Below are 14,440 nucleotides of genomic sequence, written 5' to 3' on the forward strand. Positions count from 1 at the left end.
GGAGTCTTAACCACTGGACCACCAGGGAAGTCCCTATTTATTCTTTCCAAGTTATAAAAATTATTCATTTTCAGAGTAGGAAACTTAGAAAATATATAAAAATTTAAAGGAACACTATCAAAATTCACCTATAACTTCAACATCCAAAGATAACCATTGTTAACCTCTTGGTTAATATCCTTCTGGTCCTTTTGCAGTGTTTTTCTTATTAAAAATATGATCATATCTGCTCTGTGATCTATGTTTTTGTTTGTTTGACATATTATCCAGAATATTTCTCCATGTCCATAAAGTATTCTCCAATATGATTTTTATAACTGCATAATATTCCATAATAGGAGATATTATAATTTACTAAGCCAACTCTACTTCTGGACTGTCCCAATTTTTTTTAACATTCTAAATAACCCATGAATGAGCATTCTTTTGACTATATCTTCACATCCATCCCATTATTTCCTCTGGGTAGATTCCTAAAGTTGAAATTTCTGGGCCAAAGGGTGTGTGTGCTATGTGGGCCCCTCACTGTTGTGGACCCTCCCGTTGCAGACGCGCAGGCTCAGCGGCCATGGCCCATGGGCCCAGCTGCTCCGCGGCACGTGGGATCCTCCTGGACCGGGGCACGAACCCGTGTCCCCCGCATCGGCAGGCGGACCCCCAACCACTGCGCCACCAGGGAAGCCCAGGCATAAATTTTTTATTGTGGTAAAATGCATATAACATTCAGTTTACAATTTTAACCATATAAAGTGTACAGTTTGATGGCATCAAGTACATTTACAATGTTGTGCAAACATCACGACCAACTAGTTTCAAAACTTTTTCATTATCCCAAACAAAAATCTCATACCCCTTTAGCAGTAATTTCCTAGCCTCTCCTTCCCCTAGCCCCTGACAACCACTAATCTGCTTTCTATCTCTATTGGGCCATAGAGACTGATTTGCCTCAGTATCTAGATTTGCCTATTCTGGATATTTCATATAAATAGAAACGTACAACATTTGGTCCTTTGTGCTTGGCTTCTTTCACTTAGCATAATGTTCTTAAGCTTTATCTATGTTGTAACCTGTATTAGTACTTCATTCCTTTATATGACTGAATAATATTCCTTTCTATAGATATACCACATTTTGGTTATCCAGTCATCTGTGGGTATTTGGGTTGTTTCTACTTTTTGGCTGCTGTGAACATTTGTGTGCAAGTTTTTGTTTGAACATCAGTTTTTAATTCTTTCAAATATACAATTGACCCTTGAATAACACAGGGGTTAGGGGTGCTAACCCTCCGGGCAGTCAAAAATCCACATATAACTTTACAGTCCCTCCATATCCTTGGTTACGCACCCTCAGATTCAACCAATCTCAGATCCTGTAGTACTGTAATACATATTTTTTGAAAAAAATCCATGTATAAGTGATTCCTGGCAATTTAAACCCGTGTTGTTCAAGGGTCATCTGTATACCCAGGAGTAGAATTACCAGATTATGTGACAATTCTATATTTAACTTCTTGAGGAACTGTCAAACTGTTTTCCACAGTGGGCTGCACCCTTTTACATTCCCATCAGCAACGTATAGAGTTTGAATTTCTCCACATCCTTGTCAACACTTGTTATTTTCTGTTGTTTTTGTTGTTTTTTAAAATGACCATCCTAGTGGGTAAGAAGTGGTATCTCATTTTGGTTTTGATTTGCATTTCCCTAAAGACTAATGATGTTGAGCATCTTGTCATGTTCTTGTTGGCCATTTGTGTATATTCTTTGGAGAAATGTATATTCAAATTCTTTGTCCATTTTTTAAAATTATTATTATTTTTTTGCCTGCGTCGGGCCTTAGTTGTGGCATGCGGGATCTTCATTGAGGCATGCAGGATCTTTTTCATTGTGGTGTGTGGGCTCTTTGTTGAGGCGCATGGGCTTCTCTCTAGTTGTGGGAATGCAGGTTTCCTCTCTCCAGTTGTGGTGCAAGGGCTCCAGCTCCAGAGTGCATGGACTCTGTAGTTTTGTGGCACATGGCCTCTCTTGTTGAGGTATGCGAGCTCAGTAGTTGTGGCACGTGGGCTTAGTTGCCCCATGGCATGTGGGATCTTAGTTCCTTGAGCAGGGATTGAACCTGCGTCCCCTGCATTGTAAGGCCGATTCTTTACCACTGGACCACTGGGGAAGTCTCCTTTGTCCATTTTTTGTTGTTGTTGTTGTTGCGGTACGCAGGCCTCTCACCATTGTGGCCTCTCCCACCGCGGAGCACAGGCTCCGGACGCACAGGCCCAGCAGCCATGGCTCACAGGCCCAGCCACCCCGTGGCATGTGGGATCCTCCCAGACCAGGGCCCGAACCCGCATCCCCTGCATTCGCAGGCAGACTCCCAACCACTGCGCCACCAGGGAAGCCCCTCCTTTGTCCATTTTTGAATTGAGTTGTCTTTTTATTGTTGAGTTGTAAGAGTTCTTTATATATTCTGGATACTAATCCTTATCAGATATATGATTTACAAATATTTTCTCCCATTCTGTGGGTTGTCTTTTCACTTGTTGATAATGTTCTTTGATGCACAAAAGGTTTTAATTTTTATGAAGTCTAATTGTCTATTTTTTTTCTTTTATTGCTTGTGCTTTTGATGTCATAATTAAGAAACAACTGCCAGATCTAAAGTCATGAAGATTTGACACTAAGTTTTTTTCAAAAGGTTTTATAGTTTTAGCTCTTATTAAATATAATGATCCCTATCTTTGATCCATTTTGAATTAATTTTTGTATATGGTGTGAGGTCGGGATCCAACTTAATTCCTTTGAATGTGGATATCCAGTTGTTCCAGCACAATTTGCTAAAAAGATTATTTTTTCCCCCATCGAATGGTCTTGGAACCCTTGTTTAAAATCAAAGTATTACTTTGAGATCAGAAAACAAAATCAAATAAACATGTATATGTAGAATGTGTCTCCTCTTTTCTTCTCTATTACTTCTATTACCTTTCATCATGTTTTTATGCCCTCATACTCAGATTAATGCAATAGCCTTCTAATTACCCTGCTTATCAGTGACAGAGTAATATCTCTTTACTACTACCATGTTATTTCCTTACTCAAGAGTGGGTCAGGTTGCTACTGTCTAAATATTAATTGGTGACTAGACCTCAGAGCATAGTTACCTCACCAAAGTACAGTCAACTGTACCTCTTAGCCTAAAATAACCAACCAGCTTTACCCATTGCTTCTACTATAGATGGATCTGAAGGAAAATTGAGTTAAAATATATTCAAGACTGAAGGAATAAGGAGATATATCCTTTTTAGCAGGATGTAAAAATAGTATTTTGAGCTCAAAATTATCTGTCATTTATTCTTTCCATAAGCATTAAGTGGACACCTACTACATCTCAGGATTACAAGAAGGAAGAAGATGCAGATGCTGTGCTCTAATTGCACAGAGTTTAGAAGAGGAGACAGTTATTTAAAAAGATAAATTATAATCTAACATTGTAAGTGCAATAATGAAAGTGTGAATAAAACATTGTGGAAACACCAAAGTGCAGCAAGTTTAATAATAGGAATATTTCTTTTTTCCTTAATAGATCTGTTAAATTGCCACTATAATTACCTAGAACTATTTTTGTAGTATTTCCCATCACCAGTTTATCTTTTAATTCATTCATTTACAAATATTTATTAATCGGCTACTCAATGCAAACAAAAGCACAAAGAAATTTCTAATCTGGTTGGGATTGAGGTATGATATATGAAAAGCTAAAAAGTAATATAGCTGTGAAGTTTTCAGTAACATTTTTTTTTTTTTTTTTGGCTGCGCTGGGTCTTTGTTGCAGCATGCGGGCTCTTCATTGAGGGCCTCTCTCTAGTTGCAGTGTGTGGGCTTCTCTAGTTGCAGTGCGGTGGCTCTCTAGTTGTGGCGCCCGGGGTTCCAGAGCACACAGGATCAGTAGGTGCGGTGTGCAAGCTTCTCTCTAGTTGCAGCACACGGGTTTAGTTGCCCCACAGCATATGGGATCTTAATTCCCCGACCAGGGATCAAGCCCACATCCCCTGCATTGGAAGGCGGATTCTTAACCACTGGACCATCAGGGAAGACCCAACATTTTCCAGTTTTGTGATATGTTTAAAAATCATATAAAATTAATAGGTTAGGGGCTTCCCTGGTGGCGCAGTAGTTGAGAATCTGCCTGCCAATGCAGGGGACGTAGGTTCGTGCCCTGGTCTGGGAAGATCCCACATGCTGCGGAGCAACTGGGCCCATGAGCCACAACTACTGAGCCTGCGCGTCTGGAGCCTGTGCTCCACAACAACAGAGGCCGCCACAGTGAGAGGCCCACGCACCGCGATGAAGAGTGGCCCCCGCTCGCCACAAGTAGAGAAAGCCCACGCACAGAAACGAAGACCCAACACAGCCAAAATTTAAAATAAATAATAATAATAAATCATATAAAATTAATACGTTAGAAAAAAATAATATAGTATGAGTCAATAGCTCTGACCTAAGGGGAAGAACCAGGTGAGCAGTATAAATTATCAGTTCTCAACCATGATGCCTCAATACAGCAATACGTTACTATAAATTGTGCAGCATGTCATAGTAATGTGTATCCATAATTAAGTTCCATAACGTAACCATTATCAGAGTTTGCACTTTATTTCACACACACACACACATACAGAATTGAAAGTTGTTCTTATGACAACATCATTCTCATTTATTTTCATCCTAATATACTTACTTGAGTGGTCTAACTAACGAATTCTCAAGGGGGAAAGAAAAATGTATCCACAAGAAACTCCATGAGGAATTAAAAAAATGGGTAGTACTTAGAGATAAATTGGTCACAACCCTCTATGTGGGAAAGATGAGAATGTGCATGATGTATCAGGAGAAATAAATAGACTGACCTACATGAGCAGCGGTTTATAGAGGGAAGTATAGCAACAAATAAGTTAGGAAGTCTTATAGTAGACAATTGTTTTTGCTGCTCTGCATCCCTTTAACCTTCTTCTTGTAATTTCATCTTGCAAATCACCCTCTCCCTCTTTTCTGACTGGATGAACTTTGGGTAGGATTGACTCTAACCACAGTCCAGGAGTGAATATGTGACTCAGACCTGGTGAATCAATGTCATAGTCCTCAATTTGTAGAGATGATTCAGGAATGGGCAATAAGACGCAATGAGACTTTTACTAAGAGAGCCACATGGTCTTATCTTCTGAAATTGCTAATAGTAGCAATGCTATGAGCTTGGAGCTGCTGACAGGTGAGGACTTTGTGCCAGGAAATGATTCAATATAGCAGAAGGAAGAACTGAGAGATGAAGAGAGGGAGTAAGTCCCAGTGATACCATCCAGCTCCTGGATCAAAGCATGACTGAAACCAGTAACCCCTAGACTTTGCAGTTATGTTAGCTGATATATATATATATTTTTTTAATAAATTTATTTTATTTTTAATTTATTTTTGGCTGCGTTCAGTCTTCGTTGCTGTGCACAGGCTTTCTCTAGTTGCAGTGAGCGGAGGCTACTCTTTGTTGCGGTGCACAGGCTCTAGGTGTGTGGGCTTCAGTAGTTGTGGCACACGGGCTCAGTAGTTGTGGCTTGTGGGCTCTAGAGTGCAGGCTTAGTAGTTGTGGCTCACGGGCTTAGTTGCTCTGTGGCATGTAGGATCTTCCTGGACCAGGGATAGAACCCGTGTCCCCTGCATTGGCAAGCAGATTCTTAACCACTGCACCACCAGGGAAGTCCTATGCTAGCCAGTAGATTTCCATATTTACCTAAGCCATTTTAAGTTATATTTTCTGTCATATATAACAAAAGAATTCTGAATTATTTGGGTCTGTTGGCCAGTTATTAATGATCCTATGGGACAAGGTTAGAAATTAAGACTTGACCCTATGAGGGGGCCACTGGAAAAAAAAGTAGTTTTTAAAGCAGATGTGGGACAGAATGAACATCATTTTTTTCATTATCAAGGAAGCAAATTACCACCAAGAGTAATTTATTTTGAGATGTGCATACAGGAGTAGAAATGAGATTACATCTCAGACTTCCTAGACTATGACCCTAAACTGCTTGCCCTCTATGTCATTCTGTTGTAGCTAGAACTTAGTACTTTCCAAATGTCTAATCCTATCTTTTACTTAGTTCAAGTTAGACACAGAGGTCAATTAGGCTTTGAGCAAGTGAATTTCTTAAAGTATGATCCATCTTAATATGTTCAAAATAATATGGGTTTTCAATGAATATGGTAGTGATAATGTTGTCTATACCTTAACAGCCAATGAAATGTAGCAGAAATATAGTGCCATACAAAGAATGCATCTAAAACCACTCCCCTGAATATGAAATCCATGTTTTCAATGTACATCAATAATTATATCAATAACTGATTTGTTAAAAATAAAAGTTCAAAAGGGAAAACTAAGAGAGTAGGGTCCTACTCATGATTCCTTAACAGTTTTGTATGATTGAGTAAATCATGTTTCCTTCTCTATGATTCAATTTTCCTACTTCAAAGATAGAAAAATGTTAATACTGAACTTAAAATACAAGAAGATTCAAATATGGCCTTAACCATCTTCATCTATGTTCATCAGACACTTGAAGAACATCAGGGAAAGGTACTCTAGGAATATAGAAATAATAATAAAAGTTAAAATTGAGTACTTACTATGTTCTAGGCACCATTCTAAATGTTTTACATGTATTAAACTATTTATGCCTTACAACAGCCCTATGAGGTAAATATCATTATCATCCCCATTTTGCTGAGGCTCAGAAAAGTTATGATTCTTGCCCCAAAGCCCAAAACTAGCCAAGATTTGAACCTAGGCAACTGTATACTGTCTTTCTACTTACCTAATAGTGCAATAGATAATCTATAAAAAGAATAATAAACGTGAAGGAAAAAATTCTGAACAGGCAAAAGCGATGTCAAAAGTTTTTAATGGGGTTTCCCTGGTGGCAACGTGGTTGGGAGTCTGCCTGCCGATGCAGAGGACACGGGTTCATGCCCCGGTCCGGGAGGATCCCGCATGCCGCGGAGCGGCTGGGCCCATGGGCCATGGCCGCTGGGCCTGCGCGTCTGGAGCCTGTGCTCCGCGGCGGGAGAGGCCACAGCGGTGAGAAGCCGCGTACCACAAAAAAAAAAAAAAGTTTTTAATGTCTTTCATTTTGTCATAAGGGATTCCCTCAGGCTCAAGGCCTATTGACTTTCATCTTAGGCGCAATTTTTAAAAGCGTGTTATTTTTTAAACTCATGGAAGGTCAGTACCAGGATGGTAGTATGTGAAAGTGGGGAGAGGTGGTTACATTCTGGATATGTTATGAATTATATTACACTATGAATCTGGCTTTTTTTTTTTTTTAATTAGCAATCCTCAATACATGTAAATATTTTCTATCAGTTCAGTTTTCCAGAGAAAGATCTCCCCCTATCTCCTGCCTGGGGATACCAGTAGTCTGGTTGCTAGCTTTCTAGAGCTGGGTAGGGAAAAGAGCAGAGTGTCCTGTTTAGAATGCAGACTTTCATGTTTTCATACCCATTCCTCAGAGTCTGGTATGTCCAAGTCCAGAGCCTCTCTAGTTCAGTTTCTCCAGAGGATGACACCTTCTGTCTCCTGCATGGAAGGAGAGAAACACATCTGGCTACTTGGGGTAGGTGTAGGGAATGAGGATGTAGGTTCTACATGATCCCTGCACAGACTTGTAAATAATCCACCCCCTTCTAGCCCCTTCCCTCCTTGCACATTTTCTTTGCCCCTCCAATTCCTGTGGCTTTCTGAGGATCCTTGGGACAAATCTGTGTGCCTATTGCTGGTGTCTGCCTCATCTGCAGTATCTAAGGTTTACCTTTCTCTGACTTAAGCCATTTTTCTTTTGTCCACCCACTTTTAGCCTTCACATACTGTGCCTTGAGGTTAAAGATGTTTCCTAATGTCATTGAATATGGAATTGATGTTTTTATTTCTTTTTTTTTTTTTTTTTTGCGGTACGTGGGCCTCTCACTGTTGTGGCCTCTCCCGTTGCGGAGCACAGGCTCCGGACGCGCAGGCTCAGCGGCCATGGCTCACGGGCCCAGCCGCTCCGCGGCATGTGGGATCTTCCCGGACCGGGGCACGAACCCGTGTCCCCTGCATCGGCAGGCAGACTCTCAACCACTGTGCCACCAGGGAAGCCCTCATGTTTTTATTTCTTGTTCTCCTCCTACAAATACCTTTAAACATATTAAATATGCCTAATATCACTCATAGAAAACTGCAAATTAAAACTTCAACAAGATACCCCTTTCCATCTATAGGATTAGCAAAGATTATTTGCAAAGTTATTGGCAGGCCTCAGTTTCTCACTGGCTGTTGGCTGGAAACCTCATAAGCCTTTCCATAGGTAGATTGTCTGAGTGTCTTCAAGACATAGCAACTGGCTTCCTCTAGAACAAGTGATAGAAGAGAGAGAAAGCCCAAGATAGAAACTACAGGGATTTTTTTAAACAACAACTTTATTGAGATATACATAAAGTTACACACAGGTTTTTGACTGTGTGGAGTGGGGGCAGGGGTGTGGGAAGGGGCAGGAGTCAGGACCCCTAACCCCCTGCATTGTTCAAGGGTCAACTGTAATTCATATACCATACAATTCACACATTCAAAGTGTACAATTCAATGGCTTGTACATTTACAGTTTCGCAACCATCACCACAATCAGTTAGAGCATTTTCAGTACTTCCAAAAGAAACCCTGAACTAAGCTATTGCACCCCCAATTCCCCCACTCCAACCTTCCAGCCTAGGCAACTATCAATCTACTTTCTGTCTCTACAGATTTGCCGATTCTGGACATTATGTATAAATGGAATCATACGATATGTGGAATCTTATGACTGGCTTCTTTCGCTAAGGTTGAAGCATGTTGTAGCATATATCAGTATTTCATTTCTTTTTACTACGTGCTCTCTCTTTTTCACTATCTTTCAGTGAAATTCCTACTTATTTATATTTACATATCCAGGTTTTTCTCTCTCTCACTTTTTTAGGTACAAGAAGGACCTGGGCCTTCTTGGCTCAGGATCTGGGTTAGCACTTCCCAACCTCAGAAACAGGTCCCTTTAGAACTGAGGTTCTAGTTTGGCCTATGGTCTTCGGGTCCTTAAAGTCTTTTATAACCTAATCTTGCAAGTGACATACCACTACTTCTGCCATATTCTGTTGGTCAGACAAACCAATTCTCATACAGTGGGGGAGAGGACTACACAAGGGTGTGAATACCAGAAGGCGGGAATCAGGGCCTTCTTGAAGACTGCCTACTACAGTGAGGATGTTGTCATGTTGCAATCCATGTTAGAAGTAAAGGCTTAAACCTCTAGCTTTGCCTCATCTTATAGATCACCACTTACAAGATCACAAAAGCAAACAAACAAAAAGCTCACTTACGTTGCATGGTATAAAGGAAAAGCCCCCACTTAGAGGGAGCTTTGGCGGGAGTCAGTCTTACTTCAGCAGCACCTGATGTCCCTTGATTAGTATAGAAGTGAATATCTGGTATTATGGGAATGAGGAAAGGAGGCGTAACACTTGGTTTTAAAAGAGAACGTTGAAGAAACCAATGGCTGATAGCAACTTGACTAAACACAGTATTAGCTATATAAATAAAGTTGAAAAACACTCACCTGGCATAAATGTTTCACCCTGATGAATGATTATCTCCAAAAATAGCTGTAGTACAATAAAGAAGAAAGTAACTGCAGCTTTCTTATGGTTTGGTCATGAATATTCACTCAGTCATTTTGTCAGTCAACAAATATTAATGATACAGAGGGGACTTTTGCACTCAATTAATATTCTCTGAGTTTCCCTTTGGGATATGACACTGTATTTAATAATATAATAAAGAAACATAAAACAAATACACGGTCCCTGCCTTCAAAAATCTTTCATTCAAAGGCAAAAAAAATAGACAAATGACAAACTGATATTTGTTTATTTTTACTGTTATGTTTTATTTGATATTTGTTTTTAAAGACAATAAACACAAGGAGCTATAAATGTTCTTCTTAAAAATATACATATATTGCCACTTGTAAATTCTTTTTCCATCTCCATGTGTTTTTTTGTTTTTGTTTTTGTTTTTTAAGGAAGATGTTACGGGTAGGAGTTTATTAATTAATTTATTTTTGCTGTGTTACATCTTCATTTCTGTGCGAGCGCTTTCTCTAGTTGTGGCAAGCGGGGGCCACTCTTCATCGCGGTGCGCGGGCCTCTCACTATGGCGGCCTCTCTTGTTGCCGAGCACAGGCTCCAGACGCGCAGGCTCAGTAGTTGTGGCTCACAGGCCTAGTTGCTCCGCGCCATGTGGGATCCTCCCAGACCAGGGCTCGAACCCGTGTCCCCTGCATCAGCAGGCAGATTCTCAACCACTGCACCACCAGGAAAGCCGTCCATGTGTTTTTAGTTATTGATGAAAACTGTTTATATACAAGATGAATTTTTTTTCAGTTAAAAAACACACAAACACATTTTAGGGTTCCATCGGTTTGGGCTTATTTTCCTGGTTATTGTGTGTGGGTCAATTCAGTGGGTAACAGTAGTAAGATGAACATCTGGAGTTTTGAAATTTCTTTGAGAGATTAATTTGCATTGCACCATATAACCATGTCAAAAGAGGGCAAGTTGAATCTCTGGTAAATTAAAATACAAGGAAATATACAAAGATATCTTTACTAAACTTGATTCAGTGAAAATATTTCAGATCAACAGATTGTAGGAGCTTTTTACTTAAAATAGTTTTACAGATAGGTTTAACTCAAGACTAGATTAATTTATGATGAGTCAATAGTAAAGAATACAATTTTGCATATTTCCATTTCTGCAGAGCATTAACAAGAAATTTTAGTTTGTGCATAATTTGGTATTTACGCAAAATCAACTTAAAAGCAATATTCAAACTACCCAGTTAGGGGCTTCCCTGGTGGTGCAGTGGTTGAGAATCTGCCTGCCAATGCAGGGAACACGGGTTCGAGTCCTGGTCTGGGAAGATCCCACATGCTGCAGAGCAACTGGGCCCGTGAGCCACAACTACTGAGCCTGCGCGTCTGGAGCCTGTGCTCCGCAACAACAGAGGCCGCAACAGTGACAGGCCTGCGCACCGCGATGCAGAGTGGCCCCTGCTCGTTGCAACTAGAGAAAGCCCTCGCACAGAAACAAAGACCCAACACAGCCAAAAATAAATTAATTAAAAAACAGAACAATTCACTCACTTTAAAAAAACAAACAAAAAAAAACTACTCAGTTAGCAGCCTCCACCCTATCTCAGTTTTTATACCCTTAGAAACTAACACACAAATAGATGACTTTCCCTCAAAGGAACTCCCAGGCACAGTAATGTCAAATGAGGCTGTAAACTCTTAATATAGAAAGGAAGAGGAAGTTTAAAAAGCTTTAGGTAAAGATGACTTTCTTCCATCCTATAAAAAGTATATATATACCATTTTATCCCCTCTAGACCAGCAAAAATTTAAGTGTAACAATACCAAATATTGAAGAGTAAGTGAAATTCTTATAAACTGTGGGAATAGTAGAAAACTGTTTGGCATTAATTATCTCACAAAGATGAATATTTGCATACTCTACAACCAACAACTCTACTCCTAGGTATATGACCAAGAGAAACCCTTGCATGTGTGTCCAGGAGGCATACATAAAAAATTTTATAGCAACAATGTTTACAATTATTTAAAAGGCTAGAAACAAGCCAACTATGTATCAACAGAAGAATAAATTGTGATATATTCACACAATAGAATGTTATATGGTACTGAAAATCAACAATCATTATACACAACAACATGAATGAATGTTGGAAACATAATACTGAGTTAAAAGAGCAAATCCCAGAAAACTACATATTGAGTGAAGCATTTTTTATAAAGCTCAGAAACATACAAATTAAACAATATGTTATTTTAGCACATATACATTTGTGCTAAAACTAAATTAAGAAAAAAAAACCAGCACAAAATTTAGGATACTGTTACCTCCGAGGGCAGGAGGAAGAGATAGAGGAGAAACACGATTGTAGATGCAATTTACTGGTAAATATTCTAGTTCTTGGGTAGTTCATTACATGACTAAGTTTTATACCCAATATATGTCTTCCATATATCTTTTGCATGTATTAAAAAGAAAAAAATTAAGAGATTGACCTAATTTATCCTCATCTTCTCCAAGTGAGAGCTGATTCTTATTCTGCATATAAAGAAACCGAGGGTAATGATATCACTTACACGTAGAATCTAAAAAAGTTAAACCTGTTAAAAAAAAAAACAAAAACAGAGAGTTAACATAATGGTTATCAGGGGTGGGGGTGGGGGGATAAGGGTGATGGTGTTTAAGGGTACAAACTTGAATGAGTAGTAAATAAGCCATAGAGTCTAATGCATAGTATAATGAATATAGACAGTACTATTGTATTACAATTGTGTAATGAGATAAATACTGCTACATTGGCAATCATATTACAATATATAAATGTATCAAAGTAACACACTGCACGCACACCTTAAACTTACACAATGTTACATGTCAAATTTATTCAAAAAAAAAAAAAGAAAAAGAAACTTAGGGTGGTATGACCCTATCTTCAAATAAGGAATAAGACAAAGAGTTCTGCAAAATAGAATCCCTCTCAAAGCTACTGATAGATTTTTTAAAAGAGAATGGTCTGTCTAACTGGAGCCAAGAAAATACAAGTGAAATTAAATCCAAGTGAATTAAATGGGAATTTTTTTTCTAACATGTGAATGGATTGTGTGATAAACTGAACCTCTTACCTGCCAGGAAATAGTGATGATCCAAGATGGGATCTCAGCATCACTAGGTGAAGTTAAAACTTCCAGAGATAAAAGGAGCAAGAAAAATTGCAGGAAAACGGGAGGTTCGGAACAGAATACCCAGGATAAAATGAGCAAAAAATACAAAAGCTAAATGGATTCTTTTTTTCACTTTTCTTTAACTTAGACTGTGCAGCAGAGAGGGGGAAGGGACAGAGGTAATAGAGATAATTAAGACACAGTCCCAGCTCTCAAGGAACTCATATTCTAGTAATCAGAGAAAAACCTTTCAACGTGTAAATGGAAGAGATACTTCTCTACAGAACCCATAAACAGTTTTTCAGATGGAGTAAAATGGCCCAAAACCTAGAAAAGGGAAGAATGCTTGGAGGCTTTCAAGAACAATGCAGGTGGTGAATCTAGTAGTGAGGAAGAGGACAGTTTTAATCTCAGGCCAATGCCGGTGAGCCTGAAATCAGAAGGGAAAAAAATAGAAAGAGAACTTGGCTTTGGGCCTTGAGTGAAGGGCAGGAAAAGTTGGTGCCACAGTGGGTGGGAGTTCACATTTATGGAATACTTACTGTGTGCCAGATCCTCTTCTAAATACTTTTTATGAATTAACTAATTTAACCCTTATAGTATACCTATGAAGCAGTTGGTATTATTACCCTCATTTGATAAATGAGGAAACTGGGGCCTACAGATGTTAAGTAATTTGCCAAAGTCACGAAGTTAGGAATTTGAAAGCAGAGTTTTGAACCTAGGAGATTTGATTACCCAGCCCACATTCTTGACCACCACACTGAACAGAGGATGTTTCGCCTAAATAAAAATTAGGGAAAACAGAAGAGCTAAAAAAGTATTTCATCATATGAATTCATTAAAGTTTATATACAGTTGAAGTAAACTGTAAATATTAAGATTTTTACCCTGAGACATTATTACATCTTGGTAAATATTAATGGTGTGCCTCAAAACATTTTTTTTCCAGGTGAGTGAAGCCATCTTTATTTATTTTTAACATCTTTATTGGAGTATAATTGCTGTACAATGGTGTGTTAGTGTCTGCTTTATAACAAAGTGAATCAGTTATACATATACATATGTCCCCATATCTCTTCCCTCTTGCATCTCCCTCCCTCCCACCCTCCCTTTCCCACCCCTCTAGGTGGTCACAAAGCACCAAGCTGATCTCTCTGTGCTATGCGGCTGCTTCCCACTAGCTATCTATTTTACGTTTGCCTCAGAACTTTTGTACTGGGCACTAGGAACATGGAATATTGCAGAACTAGTAGAGAGAAGCTGTGTCTCCAGGGCATGGTCTTAGGAGAAGAATCTCATCTTTTGGATCCCTCAGGAGACAGGAAGTTACTCAAGGTAAGCCTTGGCAAAGACCTCAATTTCTCATGTAATAAACTGATGTACTTTATAGCCAATCTCAACCCACATACATATTTATTCAGTCTCTCTTTGCTTTCTCAGCAATTTAATAACTGACTTGTTGGCTCATTTGCTTCAGCACTATGCTAATGAGGTAAAATTGATGGGTTTAATTCCTTTTTAGCTCTAGTGGCCATGAACTGCACCCCTAAACTTAGCATACATGAGCTGTTGAGTGACCCCAGA

The sequence above is a fragment of the Lagenorhynchus albirostris genome, chromosome 3 (assembly GCF_949774975.1).
Source record: "Lagenorhynchus albirostris chromosome 3, mLagAlb1.1, whole genome shotgun sequence".
NCBI classification, from domain to species: Eukaryota; Metazoa; Chordata; class Mammalia; order Artiodactyla; family Delphinidae; genus Lagenorhynchus; species Lagenorhynchus albirostris.